Below are 13503 nucleotides of genomic sequence, written 5' to 3'. Positions count from 1 at the left end.
TGCCTGCATGCTTCTGCCAAGCTCATCTAAAAAGGAGCCTAAGTTTCCAAATCTGGTAGCCCATTAAAAAATCCTACAGATTTTGCTTCTTTTTGGTGTTTGCAGGATTTTTACATGCTGTCCATTCAGTAGGCTGCACTAGAGTAGAAATTTTCCAAAAAGCGTAGGAATTTTACCCTTCATGAGCCTTGAGGTCTTTCCTGGTTTGCGAATTCCTGTCCTTTTTGTTATTATCTCTGTTGCAATTACCATGGGGGTTCATTAAATGCTGTTACATATGGCATTAGTCATCCTATATAACTAATTATAAATAATTTATTCATTAATTAACTTCTCTGAAATAAATAGGCAGCATCTAGCATTTAGAGATGCTGTACATGTATTATTCATATGCCTTCATAAACAGCCAGTTATTTGAGTCCAAAACTGCAAAACATATTTGTGTGAAATGCAGAGGATGTTGCACAATAAAATATATTACTCATTGGTTTTGGTTTTAAAGAATGGATTTATAAGAGTAAACGGAAGTACCATTACTACTGAAACTCCAACATATGAAGTGCTTCACTGGAAAAAAAATATTCATTTCTATAACGTAATGTATTTATCTCTACTAAGTACAAATTAGCATCTTTCCTACAGTTAGAAATATTATATATCCTTCCAATAGAAAAAAATTCCCATGAGATCTACCTAAGACTTCCAAAACTTTGAAGTGTGCATGCAAAGTATGAAACTGTGCAAAGCAGATAAACAGCTTTGGTCTGCAAGAAACCAGAGGGAGTTGCTACCCTAGTACAAATATATTCTAATACAACACATTAATTTGAAAATAATGTTTGAACACACTTCAAATGGGCAAGAGAGGCTAGAAGCATCTCAACAGCAATTTTTAAATAAACATGAGTGCCTCTTTTCATCATGCATCAGAATTTGTACTTGACTTCAGTCGAATAACATAAATAATTTTGCTAAATGGGCATATCAATGTTTCCGAAATCACAACAATGAACAAATATTTGCAGCTGCAAAAGCTCAGCATTTGCAGTATTTAAAGGAATCTTCTCTGTGTGACGAATTCAGGAAAACACTAACTAAAATTGGAGAGACTAAGTATTTTTTCTACATAACCTTGAGGCAAAATAGTCAGGCTTTTTACACTGCATCTGTGTATTTATCTATAAATAAAAATGGTTGTCAAGTGTTACATTTCAGGGAATGTACCATTTTTATCCTTCAGCTTCTGAACATCTCTAGCAGATGGGCAAAGGTCTTGTACTTTGTTCTGTAAAGGTTTACAAATCACAAGCATCCAGAGATTTGGTTCTGTGCTTCCTCCTGGTTGCTACGCAACAGGTCAGCACATCTCTAGCCTATTTATTTTGATGCTGTCAGGGTATAAGAGATGTACCCACAACTGCTCAGTTACACATCCCTTACAATCCATTGCCACTTAATCTTTTCACTCTTGTTCTCCCATAATGGCCCTACTACAAAATTAACTCAGCTTCATCAGAATTGCAGGGTCTCCGCAAGGCAGCATGTGAGGAAAACTCTACCAATGCCCATTCTTCCAACAGCAGGACTAGTGCCAATGAATCAACACCTTCTTGTCATCCCTATCTCTCATGCCCCTTTAGCCTCTTAAATTTACCATGATCTTTTCAATTCCAATACGATGCCTCAGGTTTCAGCTTTTATGTTTTTTCGGATTCTGCGCTGCTTTAGAGTCTAGTTTTGAGCTTCATATTAGCGGATGGTAAGTTCTCTTCACAGAATAGGTAGACAAAACAATTCCTTCACAGCTGGGAACCAAGGACAAATGATCCAAATCTGAGTCCCAAGAGCATAAACAATGACAGAATGAAGAGAGGAAAACAATAAACTCCAATATGCTAATGGACCAGAACTTAAAACAGTGAGAGACCCCATGACTGGATTTCCATTTTGTGACTATTTTGGGTTCATCTTGGGTGTATCCCTGGCTGGGCTCTTGTACTGCCCAAGGTGGATCTATTGAGGCCTTCTAATAAATGCCTACTCAATTCTTTAACTCTGTCTAGCCTCTGTTCCAGGTCAGCCTTCACAAGGCATCAAACAAACCCAGTGCCATGGAAGAGACACCATGGAAAGTTGAATGGAAGAAGCTGCTGGCAACAACTCGCTGGAGATGAGCAACAAACACCCAACATTCCAGCACAGAGCAGAATGAACCCAAGGACTCATACTAACATGTCACTCTAGCAAAACTGCTGCACGTCTTGCACCAAATATGCTCCCTTTATATTGAATTCCACTGCATATATCACCTCAAAGAAAATGGAATATTAAATAGTTTTAAATAAATAAAACTATTGAATAAATAGGTCTTTCAAAAGTATTGGATTTTCTCTCATAAGCATTAATGAGTACAGTTGTAACTGCACAATGATCTCAGATGTGCTTCTGTAAGATGTCCTTAATGATGCAGCAGCCAATACTGAGGAGATCTGACTGAGGAATTGTGCCCTAGTTACAAAGAGCAGATATTTTTAACAAAGCAACCACTTGCATGCTTGACAACATTTAGATCTTGTAGAATAGAAGATTCCTAAGCATTCTTGGTCACTGCCCTCTCTATCAGCTTGTGTCTCTGTTATCTTTTACTGTTTGACTGCAATCACACCCAGGATTCCATATGTGACTCTGTATATGGCTGGGAATTGACATAACAAAATTCCAAATTTTGTGACTCTACACAATGGTCTTTCTCATTGGGATTGTGTTATATTTTGTGGATTTCCTAGCTTGCTCCAGAGAGGAATTGCAGGATGAACAGATCAAGAGCAGCCCTTCTGAGAAGGACTTAGGGGTGCTGGTGGATGAGAGGCTGGACATGACCCAGCAATGTGCGCTCCCAGCCCAGAGAGCCAAACCAAACTGGGTTGCAGCAAAAGCAGCGTGGGCAGCAGGGTGACAGAGGGGATTCTACCCCTCTGCTGTGCTCCAGTGAGACCCCACCAGCAGTGCTGCACACAGCTCTGGGGCCCCACTAGGTTGGCTATTAGGAAGGACATGGACCTGTTGAAGTGAGTCCAGACAAGGCCACCAAGTTGATCAGAGTGATGGAGTACATCTCCTGTGAGGAAAGGCTGAGAGATTTGGATTTGTTCAGCCTGGAAAAGAGTAGACTTTGGGGTGACCTAATTGCAGTTTTTCAGTACCTGGAAGGAGCCTACAAGAAAGGGAGAGAGACTTTTTATAACAGCTGGAAGTGACAGGACAAGGGGAAAGAGATTGAAACTGAAAAAGAGTAGGTTTAGATTAGCTATTAGGAAAAATGTTTTTACTGTGAGTGTGGTGAGGCACTGGAACAGGCTGCCCAGAGAAGCTGTGGATGCACCATCCCTGGAAGTGTTTAAAGGCCAGGTTGGATGGAGCTCTGAGTGAAAGGTGTCTCTATCCACTGAAGGGGCCTTTATTACAAGATCTCAAAGGTCCTTTTCAAACCCAGCCATTTTATGATTCTGTGACCTAACAGGATAATTTAAAGGTGTTTTCTGACATTAAAAGACAATCAAATGCATGCTGTAAATTGGTAAGATTTTAGAGATGGATAATGTGAGAGGTAACAATCTAAACCTCAAGGTGAAGGTCACTAATCTAGAAAAATAAGAGCCTTGTATTTAATGTCTTTGATTTGAATTTCTTTAGTATGTATTTCTTATACAATGATCATCTGCTGCTCTCATTGATATGACCACTTCTTCAAAACCTATATAAAATATCTTGTTCATCATAATAGTACCAAAATGCTTCCCAGGGGTAAATCTAATGATACTGAGACCTAACATTGAATTTTGCTTCAGGTTGTCTGCTAGTCTCTCCTGAAGTGGATCAAAGAGTAATTTTTTCCTTCCTGAAGATATTTCAGCCATTAAAACATGTAATTTCATTTCATATTGGGGGCTAAAACTGACCCCTCTGACTTTTCCACCCTCCTCCTGAGATAACCCTAGTGGTACATGGCTGCAAAGTGATACTTAAAGCCATTTACCCAAACATGAAAAATGCATGCTCCAGTGTCTGCTTCTTAACCCAGATATGACAACTGCCAGAGAGACATCAAAGAACAAGCTATGCTGCCATCACACAGGTTCTGCTGGAAGACTTACCCACATATCGTTTCTTTCTTTTAAAAAAATATGCTTTGCTTTGCCGCTGATGTCTGTAAGGATGTAACTAGGTTAAAAATATTACATATTGATTTCAGCTCTGAAGTCAAGACAGCTAAAGATTTAGAAAACACGGAAGAGCTCTGGCTGTAAGAAATACACAGAAAGTTCTCAAAAAGTAGAATAAACAACACTACCATTCTCTTTGTACTTCCCAGGGTTTACCTGGCAGTACCAACAAAGCAGATGAATGCTCAGAGCCTGCCTTAGCCAAATATCCCTGCTGATCGACAGAAGAGAAAAAAGGTATGTCCAGATAACAAGGCAAGATGATAAATGCAGATGCCTGACAGAGTAATTTAAAGGACATATGCAAAGAATTTGAATATGAGAGAGGACTAAGAATCAAGAAATCTATTCCATTTACCTTTTCTGCGATTAAAGCGTTCCAACCAAATAGGAGAAACATGTTTTGGGGTTTGTTATTTGTTGGCTTGTTTGTGGTTTGGTTGGTGGGGGACCGGGGGGGTTGGACATTTTTTGTCTCGGGAAAACTGAAACCCACATTCCTAGGGTGACTGTGGGCTAATGAATGAGAAGGACTGGAGGAATAGAGATTGCATTCTTATTCATCAAAGCTATTTTCTGTTAATTTATTTTCTGCAAAGATTCATTGGACCAGAAGAAGCAGATGCGAGACAGCGAACATTAATCCCTAAGAGAGGCCCCTGGGTTCTAGTCTTTGTTTCAGGGTTAGTTTATATTATACACAGTGACTGTTTAGTTTACAATACAATGCTGTATTTAGTATCTGGAGCTAAAGACTCCTGTTTCTTCCTGAGCATTTGAAGCAAGGTGATAAAGAGTCCTTTCTATTTCTCCCACAAGTTCTGTTACACTCAAAGAAACTTTAATACTTCAGACTTATGTGAAGCAGCTTCAGGGGGAAAGACTGGAAAGGTACTTACTGCAGAAGACATATAGTCTGCTGGTCAGCGCACAGATGAAGGCAAATGTCTCTTTAAGGAAAAGTAAAAATTACCTGAAACTCCTTTACTTTAGGTGATTCCCATTACAGCCAGGAGTAGATGGTGTCAGCTGCAGCTTGGCGTGGAGCGCACAGTCTGGCACATGAGCTTGAGGAACTAGAGATGAACTAGATGGAGCAGCCTCAGAGAGACAGGGCAGACACATGGGCTGTGGTGGAGTCTGGGGGCTCAAGGGTAAGAACACATCAGAAAAGTCCAAAAAAGGCAAAAAAGTGAGCTTCTAGAGACTTCCTGTGCTTCAGGAGCCAGGCGAAAGCCAAGCTGATTTTTGAGAACAGCAATTTTAGTTTCTGTTTCCCATACCATTTCATCATTTTAGATGCAGCTGAGCTTCCAGTTTGGGGAATTCAAGTATGCATCCCAGATTTAAGATGTGGATATGCTCTGCACTTTAAGCGCAGCCTCTTACAAAGGCAATGCTGGCTGCACATGAGTTCTTCTCTCCCCCCCACACACATATCTCTCAAATGCCCTGGCTTCAACTGAGAAACAGCTTTGCAAAATGGGCTGACTGAGAGCAAAAGTAAATAAGTCCCTGCACTAAATGATGGGGCAATCACATCCCTGGAGTACGCTGCAGGACCTCCAGAAGCAAGCCTTAGTGCATGGCTCAGTATACCAGGACCTTGGCTCCAGAATTTGAGACCAAGACATTAGTTAGACACCACTAGCTCTCTTCAAATGGGGAAGGTGATATAGACAGTTTTGGAAAAGATATCAACATGTACTAATGGTTGTCAAAATACTGGACCACAGAAGGTCCACAAGGCAACTAGAAATGATCCATGTCTGGTTTTCACTACAGATCATTGCAGTATCGGAAGAGAGAAACAGAGAGAACCAAGGAGTAATTGGGTAATAGCTAAAGTTAATCCTCTAGCAAAAGTGGACATTGCATGATATGAGAAAGCACATCAGTGTTATTCACATATATATATACACACACACAGTACCTCAAGAAAAATAACACAAAAAATGCAAAGCAACCAACTTTAATTATACTTACTCCTAATTTATCACTTGATTTAGTGAGATCAGAAACTTTCTTGGGAAAAAATGAAACTTAATTAAACTTTACTGAATGAACATTGAGGAGGCATGATCTCCCTTTAAAGACTTCAAAATCCACACTAGTATTAACTAATATTACTGCTATTATAATAATTTTGTTCAAAAAGACTGATATGTTTGTCAGTGTGGAAGTCTAGAGTTTTTTATTTCCCTGTCACTAAGTAAACAATAAAACCCAGTAAGTGTTATTTATGTATATAAAGGCTGCTGTAAAAGGTGTGGACAGCACCAGTACTAAGGCTGAAACACAGAACTTTTTCCATGTTAGCCCCTAACAAAGACTATAATTTACTGTCATCTTTTGAGTTCTATGCTTTAAGCATATTGGAAAAATCTTAAGGCTCTTGAACTTATAATTATCAGAAAAATTATTGAATTTGCTCAAGGTGTTTTTAAAATATTTTCAGAGGCCCTTAAAGGCTGAGAAACTAGGCTTTCCTGCATTTTCTTGCCATTCAGCTTTCTGTGAAAAAGAAAATATTGTGGGAAATAAAGGGACAGTTTTCCCATGGGCTCTTTCAGTACAAAGAGAGAATGGCATCACTGTTTTTTTTATGTTGTCTCCAGTACAATACCCTCCTATCCCATCAGCACAATTTTTCTTGTATTATTATTACTACTGTGGAGATAGTGAAAGCCAAGAATACAACATTCACAGGCTTTGCCAAGTGCAGCAGATTATGTACATGAATAGCTAACTGCACACTAGGGGGTATGATTTAGGTCAAATTTCTTGTTTCATTCCAAAAGATTATAGATTTTTAAGCCATTCATTGTTTAGTGCACAACACAGTTTACAGTCATAAGCACATATAACCTGAACTATTTTTTCTCTCGTTTTTGCAGAAGTAATTTGTGTTCCTAGGCAATGAAGACTGGCAGAAGTTGATAGTCTGTAACAAAGTGCTACAAGCGTGTGACAGAGCTCTATGAGCAGGTTGAGCTAAAAAGGACAAAGAATTAATTCATTTGGGACAAGCTAAGATCTTAAATAAATCAGAATTATGATACAAACTACCTTCTGGTTCTGCAATTGCTTAAAATGTAACAAGAAACAAACTGATGAATGAAACAATAATGTCATATGACTGAATAGTGAGATTAATAAAAATGGCAAATCTTTTATATTACTTAAAGAGAAGAAAAACATGTATTATGAAATGTCACATGAGTTTAGATAGTCTCCCAACTTTGTGCTGTGAGAATTTGAGAAGAAATTATTTTAAAAGCTCAGTGTCAGTGGAATAGTCTTTAAACCAGGACAGACCGGTTTAAATATAAGAAAACATTAGAAACAGTCTGGGTTGGTTTGTTGGGTTTTGTTTGGTTGTTTTGTTTTTTTTCCTGTAAACCTGCTTTATTACATATTTTAATTTCTGGAAATATATAATAGCAATCATTTGAAATGTCTTTGCCCCAATTACCAAGTGACCTGGTAACCACTCGGATCCTAACAGTGATGGCCTAATGTGCAAAACACGAAACAAGGGCATGCTTTGAATAGTAAGGATTTAATATGACTCTCTATGCCCTTTAAAAGCTAAGATCTGTTTTAATGGGTACAAAGCAGAAGGGGTGAATAGTTTAAGGCAAGAGAAATCCATATTTTCCCAGCATGTGGTCTAAGATCTACAATGATTAACTTTCAATACTAACATGGCATAGTTTCAGTACTAACATAGCTTTTTCTCTCAAATTCAGCCTGAAATACTAAAATCAAGGAAATCTTGATATAAAGTGATATAAATAGATAAGAAATATATCCTCTATTATACTTATTTGTATTTAATCATACTAGGTGTTTTTTTGTCTTTGCCTGACTGTAACTCCCCATTGTTTGAACACAAAACACACTGCATCTTTCTGCTGGGCTAAAGTGAAAAATTAATAACTGAGGAGCAGGATTTGGAATTATTTGTACCACATCACAGCTGGAGGGAGAAAAGACCAAAGAACTAATATTTCTATGCTAGGGAGAGAAAACCAAGGGGAGGGGAAGGGAAGGGAAGGCTAGCAAGAAGGGAATGTGATGTTAAGACAAATAGATAAGAAATATATCCTAAGAAAGAAATATATAGATAAGAAAGTACTGAGTTAAAGAGAAAAGGGTAAGCCTCAAAGAATGATAGTGAGTGGGAAAGGAAATGTGAAGAAAAGATACCCCTTCACAAACAAAAAGTTAAGTCCTTAAAAGATTCCTTCTGTAATTGTTTTCTGCTGAGTGGCAATAAATGAGCCTTCTCCTTTTAACAAATTATTGATTAATTATTCTAGGGCCAAGCAGGGACAGTCAGCCAGCATCTGGGGAACACAAAGGATAGAGCTGCACTGCTTCAGAAGGGCTCCCAGGAAGTCTGCTTCTCAGGTTGATGTAACTTTTCTCTCCAGATTGGCTGATTCACATGCATGAGAGAAGTGTTAAATATAAAACATGTACTTGTAATTGTACAATTAAGAGCCAAGAATCACAAGAGACATCTAAGCAGCTATTATTCATCAGGTAACAAAGATATCTGCATACAGGTCAATGCAGCAATTACACAGGGACTCAAAAACTCTGTTAAGTCAATGCAAAACTCTCATTTCCTTCAATAGTGTTTGGAGAAGTATCATGGCTTTCAAACAATGAAGGCAGCTGACCTCTGCCATCACTCTTTATGCTCAGTTCACCACCAGAGAAGTCAGAGAGAAACTCCCATTACTGTCAGCAGTGATAGGGCTGACACCTCTGTCCTTAAACTTGAGCATGGACTTACAGTGTCCTCCCCACAAAAAGCTTCAAGAAATGGTCACTCCTGCTCCATACCTTCTCCATGCTGCACGGCACTCCCAGACACTCATTAGCATGCTTTTGCCTCACAAGGTACAACAAAAAGTGATGAAGATGCACAGTAAAAAAGAAGGGGTATAGCTCAGGAGGAGTCTCTACGTCACCTGTCACAGATTATCAGAGGTGTCTTGTATCTCTAAGATCTAGTGGCTCACACATTATTCTGCTTCACAGCTTCCTGCAGCTCCTGCCATCTGCCTGGAAGTAGCCATTTTCCCAGAAAAGCTGGCAAGATGATGCCACATAAAATGAACAGTATTGGGGGAGCAAGCTCATGTATACTGTCTTATTTTGAGGCTTGCAGATGGCCAAGTGAACAACAGCTCCCGATGTCATCTCTAACTAGAAAAAGCTAGCACACTTTTAGATGGATTATTACCAAGTAGCAAAGGGACATATTGCATCAATCTGAGATTTAGACTGAGTCAGGGTCTCTTTGTGAAGCAGTGTCATTCCTGCATTACCATTTCTGCATGCTCACAAACAGCTGAGGGCAAGACCATTCAAGCCCTCATATGAAATGCAAGCCTCCATATGGACATGTAAATGTGTACTCACCTGCAAACAGAAATAAAGCTGCTCTGGCAAAAGCATAGTTCTACTAACACAAGTTGCATCTGCACTAAAGGCATTTTGCCATCATATTCCATCAGTATTTTGGCTGGAAAATGTGCCTTTTAAACACAGATTACATCTAGAGTCATTATGGCTTGTTTCATTTAAGGTTTTTAAAATAAAATTGGTATTAGATGAGTATTGCACTGAGAGGTCATTATGTCTGACTATGGCTGCAGAAAGCCTGAGACTCTATCTTGGCAGATATGAATTACCCTGTGCACCTCAGTGAGGATTTCAGTGTTACTTCCCTCCAACTTCTCTGAAAATTAAAGCCCATGGAAATGACAAGGAGGACAATCCTGTTAACATCCCACCACCACCTCCAAGCAGCAACTCATTTTGGCACTAGGTGTTGGTAACTCTGAAAGATTCCTAATTCTGCTGCCAGTCAAACCAAGCCAAAGGAGCTCAACAGGGCACTTGAGGCATAGCCCTGGTTAAGTAGTCCTAGAGAGTGACCACAAATATGTTTAAAATCTCTGTGAGAAGTTAAGTTTGAGGAGCTGAAAGATACCACATGATTAACTGATACACTAGCAAGAGTAAATGAAGTTTTCAAAAAAATATTGCCTTTCTCTACTCTAAATGTTTTTTCTACTTCAATCCCTTATCTTTTTCCCTTCCAGCCCATTTCACATCATTGTCCAATATCCTGCAATGGTGGTGCCTCTAACACAGCCCATTATTAGAGCAACTAGCTCAGTCTAGTATTCCCCCTCTCTCTTCTTGCATTCTGGAAAACAGAGGGCAGCAAGGAATGCTTTTTGAAACCTGTCTTACAAAAGAAAAGAAGACCAAGAGACCGAATCTGTTAACTTATTTAAAAATAAGGCAGGTAAGTTCTCATTGCATCATTTAGAATATCTACACTGAAGACAGCTGCTAAAGCAAAGCTTTTATCTATGGGAGGCATAACAGGAACTAGAAACCTGAAGTTGGAAAAATACACTGAAAAACAAACACATTCCAATAATGAAAAAAATACCCACTGAAAGGCATCACAAAGGAGGGCAGTTCACTGCCCTTCCTCCTATAGAAAGAGCTGGAAGGTCAGCTTCTTAATTTAAGATCTGCTGGCTACAAAGGAATATTTCCCTGTGTATTCTTTGAGTAGCCAGATCTCCAAACTTCCAGTAATTACTGCATGTGTAAGGTGTGTTTTATTGCTGCTCCTTTAAAGATTCCTCTCCTAAACTGTGGATAAGGCAGCACTACAGTTAGTGAATTTTTATGGTAGACTAATTAGAGGCAGAGGTGCTTAGAGCTGAGAGAAATCTAGCCAATCTAACTCTAAACCATCATTTGGATCTCCATATACCTGGCCCTCAGAAGTCCTGCTTAACAAGGAAGATGATGGTAAGTCCCAATCTTCAAATCAGTCTGTCCACAGAGAAAGTTCAGAAGAGACAACACATTTTTGTATTTTTATGAACTATAAATGGATGATTTTGGGAAAAGAAAACAAAGCAGAGGATGCACTGGTGAGTGAGCACTCCCATCTGGGTGAAGACCCAGATGTAGCCCCAAAGTTTGTATTAAAGAAACCATTTCTTGCAGAAAAATGCTGCAAATTATAAAAGGAATTTTATTTGCCTTCACTAAATATGGAGAATGTTACTAGAGATGCCCCCTCAAAAGAAAATAAAAACAAAAAAAAAAAGAGCTTAAAAGAATCAGAATCGCAAACAGGTAACCTTCCCCCTTAACTTAGCAAGAACAGATGAGGCACTTCAACAAAACACATTGGTGGTAACAGAACTTAAATTCCCCAATTGCTCTGATAACACCATCTATCAAGACGCAGGCAGTCCTGGGACCTGGGATTTCCATTCTGAAACAGGTTTTGCAGTCCCATGCTTCATGATATTTAGTGCAATTTCCAATGTTATTTAAAGACTTCAATCAGAAGTGAAGCACTGACAAAATCCTGTATGTCAGGATAAATTTCCAGGTATGAAAGTCATATGCCAGCTTCATGTCAGGTCCTTCCATCTCATGCCCTCTATATTATCAGGCTAGATTGTTTGATCTGCCAAGAATCCTTATGTTATATGCATTTATAGCTCAAATATTTACTTTCTGTCAATGGCAGTATGGACAGAAAAACAAACTTTCTTCCAGTTCATAAAACAGGGGCTTTGTCTAGGAAATCTGGGGCCTTATGTTCTTCTCTGCTGACCATAGGGGATTCCCGGGATGATGTAACTGCAATATCATCCTTTTGAAAATCTATTTCACTGGACTACCAGTGAAAAAAGGCCTCTGGCTGACTCCCTCCATCTCTCACCCTTTTAGGGAATTACCTTAAATGAAAGATCTATTTACTGTCCGCTGTCGTCCTGGACTTGAGCAAACCCGCTACCGCTCACGCTGTGTGAAGAATTACAGATGAAAAACTTTTACCACCCCCTTTTGCTTTAAGCTGTTGGGCGCTCAGGCGGCAGCCGAGAGCCTGCGGCCGTCACTCAGCCCCGGGGCCGGGAGGCGCCCCAGGGACCGGAGCAGGTGCCGAGGCTCGCTCACCGCAGCCCCCCCGCCGACGAGCGCCAGGCCGCCAGAGCCCACCCAAGGCGAGGGCTGGCCGGCTCCGCGGGCAGCCGGGGATGCCCGCCCGCCCAGCCGGGATGCCCGCCCGCCCAGCCGGGATGCCCGCTAGTCCAGCCGGGATGCCCGCTCGCCCAGCCGGGATGCCCGCTCGCCCAGTCGGGATGCCCGCCCGCCCAGCCGGGATGCCCGCCCGCCCAGCCGGGATGCCCGCTCGCCCAGCCGGGATGCCCGCTCGCCCAGCCGGGATGCCCGCTCGCCCAGCCGGGATGCCCGCCCGCCCAGCCGGGATGCCCGCCCGCCCAGCCGGGATGCCCGCTCGCCCAGCCGGGCCGCCTGCCCGGGGAGCGCCTCCGGCGGCCGCACCAGGCTCCGCGGCCGCTGCGCATCCCGCGGAGCGACTCCCGCCCCGCTCCTCCGCCGCCAGCGCCGGGCCCAAGGGCAGCCCCCACTCGCCCCTCCGGTCCGGCCCCGCCGCGTCCCGGCCCCGCCGCCCCGCGGGTGCCTCACCTCCGCCGGCGCCCGGGAGATGCGGAGCGGCTCCCGGCGCCTTGCAGCCCTCACCGAGCCCGCGCCGCCGGGGGAGCAGAGGGATGCCCCGCTGACTGAAGGGCTGCTGCCAGTAGCTGCGCCCTGTCGTGCCGAGCCGAGCCGAGCCGAGCCGTGCTGCCCGCCGCTGCGGCAGCACCGCCGCCGCCGCCGCTGAATATGCTGTCTCACGGTGGACAGGCTCCTCCCGAGAGCTGCTGCTGCCGCTTTCCTCCTCCCGCCTCCTCCTCCTCCTCCGCCCGCGCGGCCCCGGTACAGACACCCCCTCTGCCGCCCCGGGGCCGGGGCGGGGCCGCGGGGCAGGTGGCGGCGGAGGGGCCGGCTCAGTGTCCCCGCCCGGCCCCCCGGCAACTCCGGCCTGAAGTGCGCTCGCTCGGCTCCGCGATGTTCCCCTGTGTCACCCCCACAGTGGCGCAGGCTTCGCCCCGGGAGCAGCCGAGCCGGCAGCTGCGCGGCTGTCAGCACAACACCGGCTTCACCGTCAGCCCCACGACAGCCCAGGCAGCATCCACCGCCGCCTCCACAGACAGCATCCTGACACCATCGCATGGTAGCAACCGGCAGCCCCACGACAGCCCAGGCAGCATCCCCACCACCATCCTGATGGCAGCAGCTGGCAGCCCCACAGAGGCTTAGCCATCGCCCTCTAAGCTGCCTAGAATATCCTCCCAGGCCAGCCTCACCGTCA

At 42.9% G+C, this 13503-nt stretch overlaps 1 protein-coding gene across 20 annotated transcripts in view; it reads right to left on the bottom strand.

Annotated features, from left to right (window-relative positions):
• Positions 1-13217, bottom strand: part of DYNC1I1 (dynein cytoplasmic 1 intermediate chain 1) — a 184051-nt gene extending 170834 nt beyond the window's left edge. For 3 of the 20 annotated variants that reach the window (XM_085567065.1, XM_085567072.1, XM_085567055.1), the window contains exon 1: positions 12777-13213. The gene's annotated coding sequence lies outside the window, so the exon portion shown is untranslated. Of the gene's footprint in view, positions 1-5196; positions 5371-12025; positions 12093-12776 lie in introns of all 20 variants that reach the window. The other 17 variants (XM_021538380.4, XM_021538382.4, XM_085567017.1 and 14 more) reach the window with 11 other exon arrangements.
• Between the last annotated feature and the right edge of the window lie 286 nt (positions 13218-13503).

Source organism: Lonchura striata, chromosome 2 (genome assembly GCF_050655825.1).
Source record: "Lonchura striata isolate lonStrDom1 chromosome 2, ASM5065582v1, whole genome shotgun sequence".
Classification (NCBI taxonomy): domain Eukaryota; kingdom Metazoa; phylum Chordata; class Aves; order Passeriformes; family Estrildidae; genus Lonchura; species Lonchura striata.
Note: the sequence above shows the minus strand (reverse complement) of the source record. Positions and strands in the feature narration are given on the sequence as shown.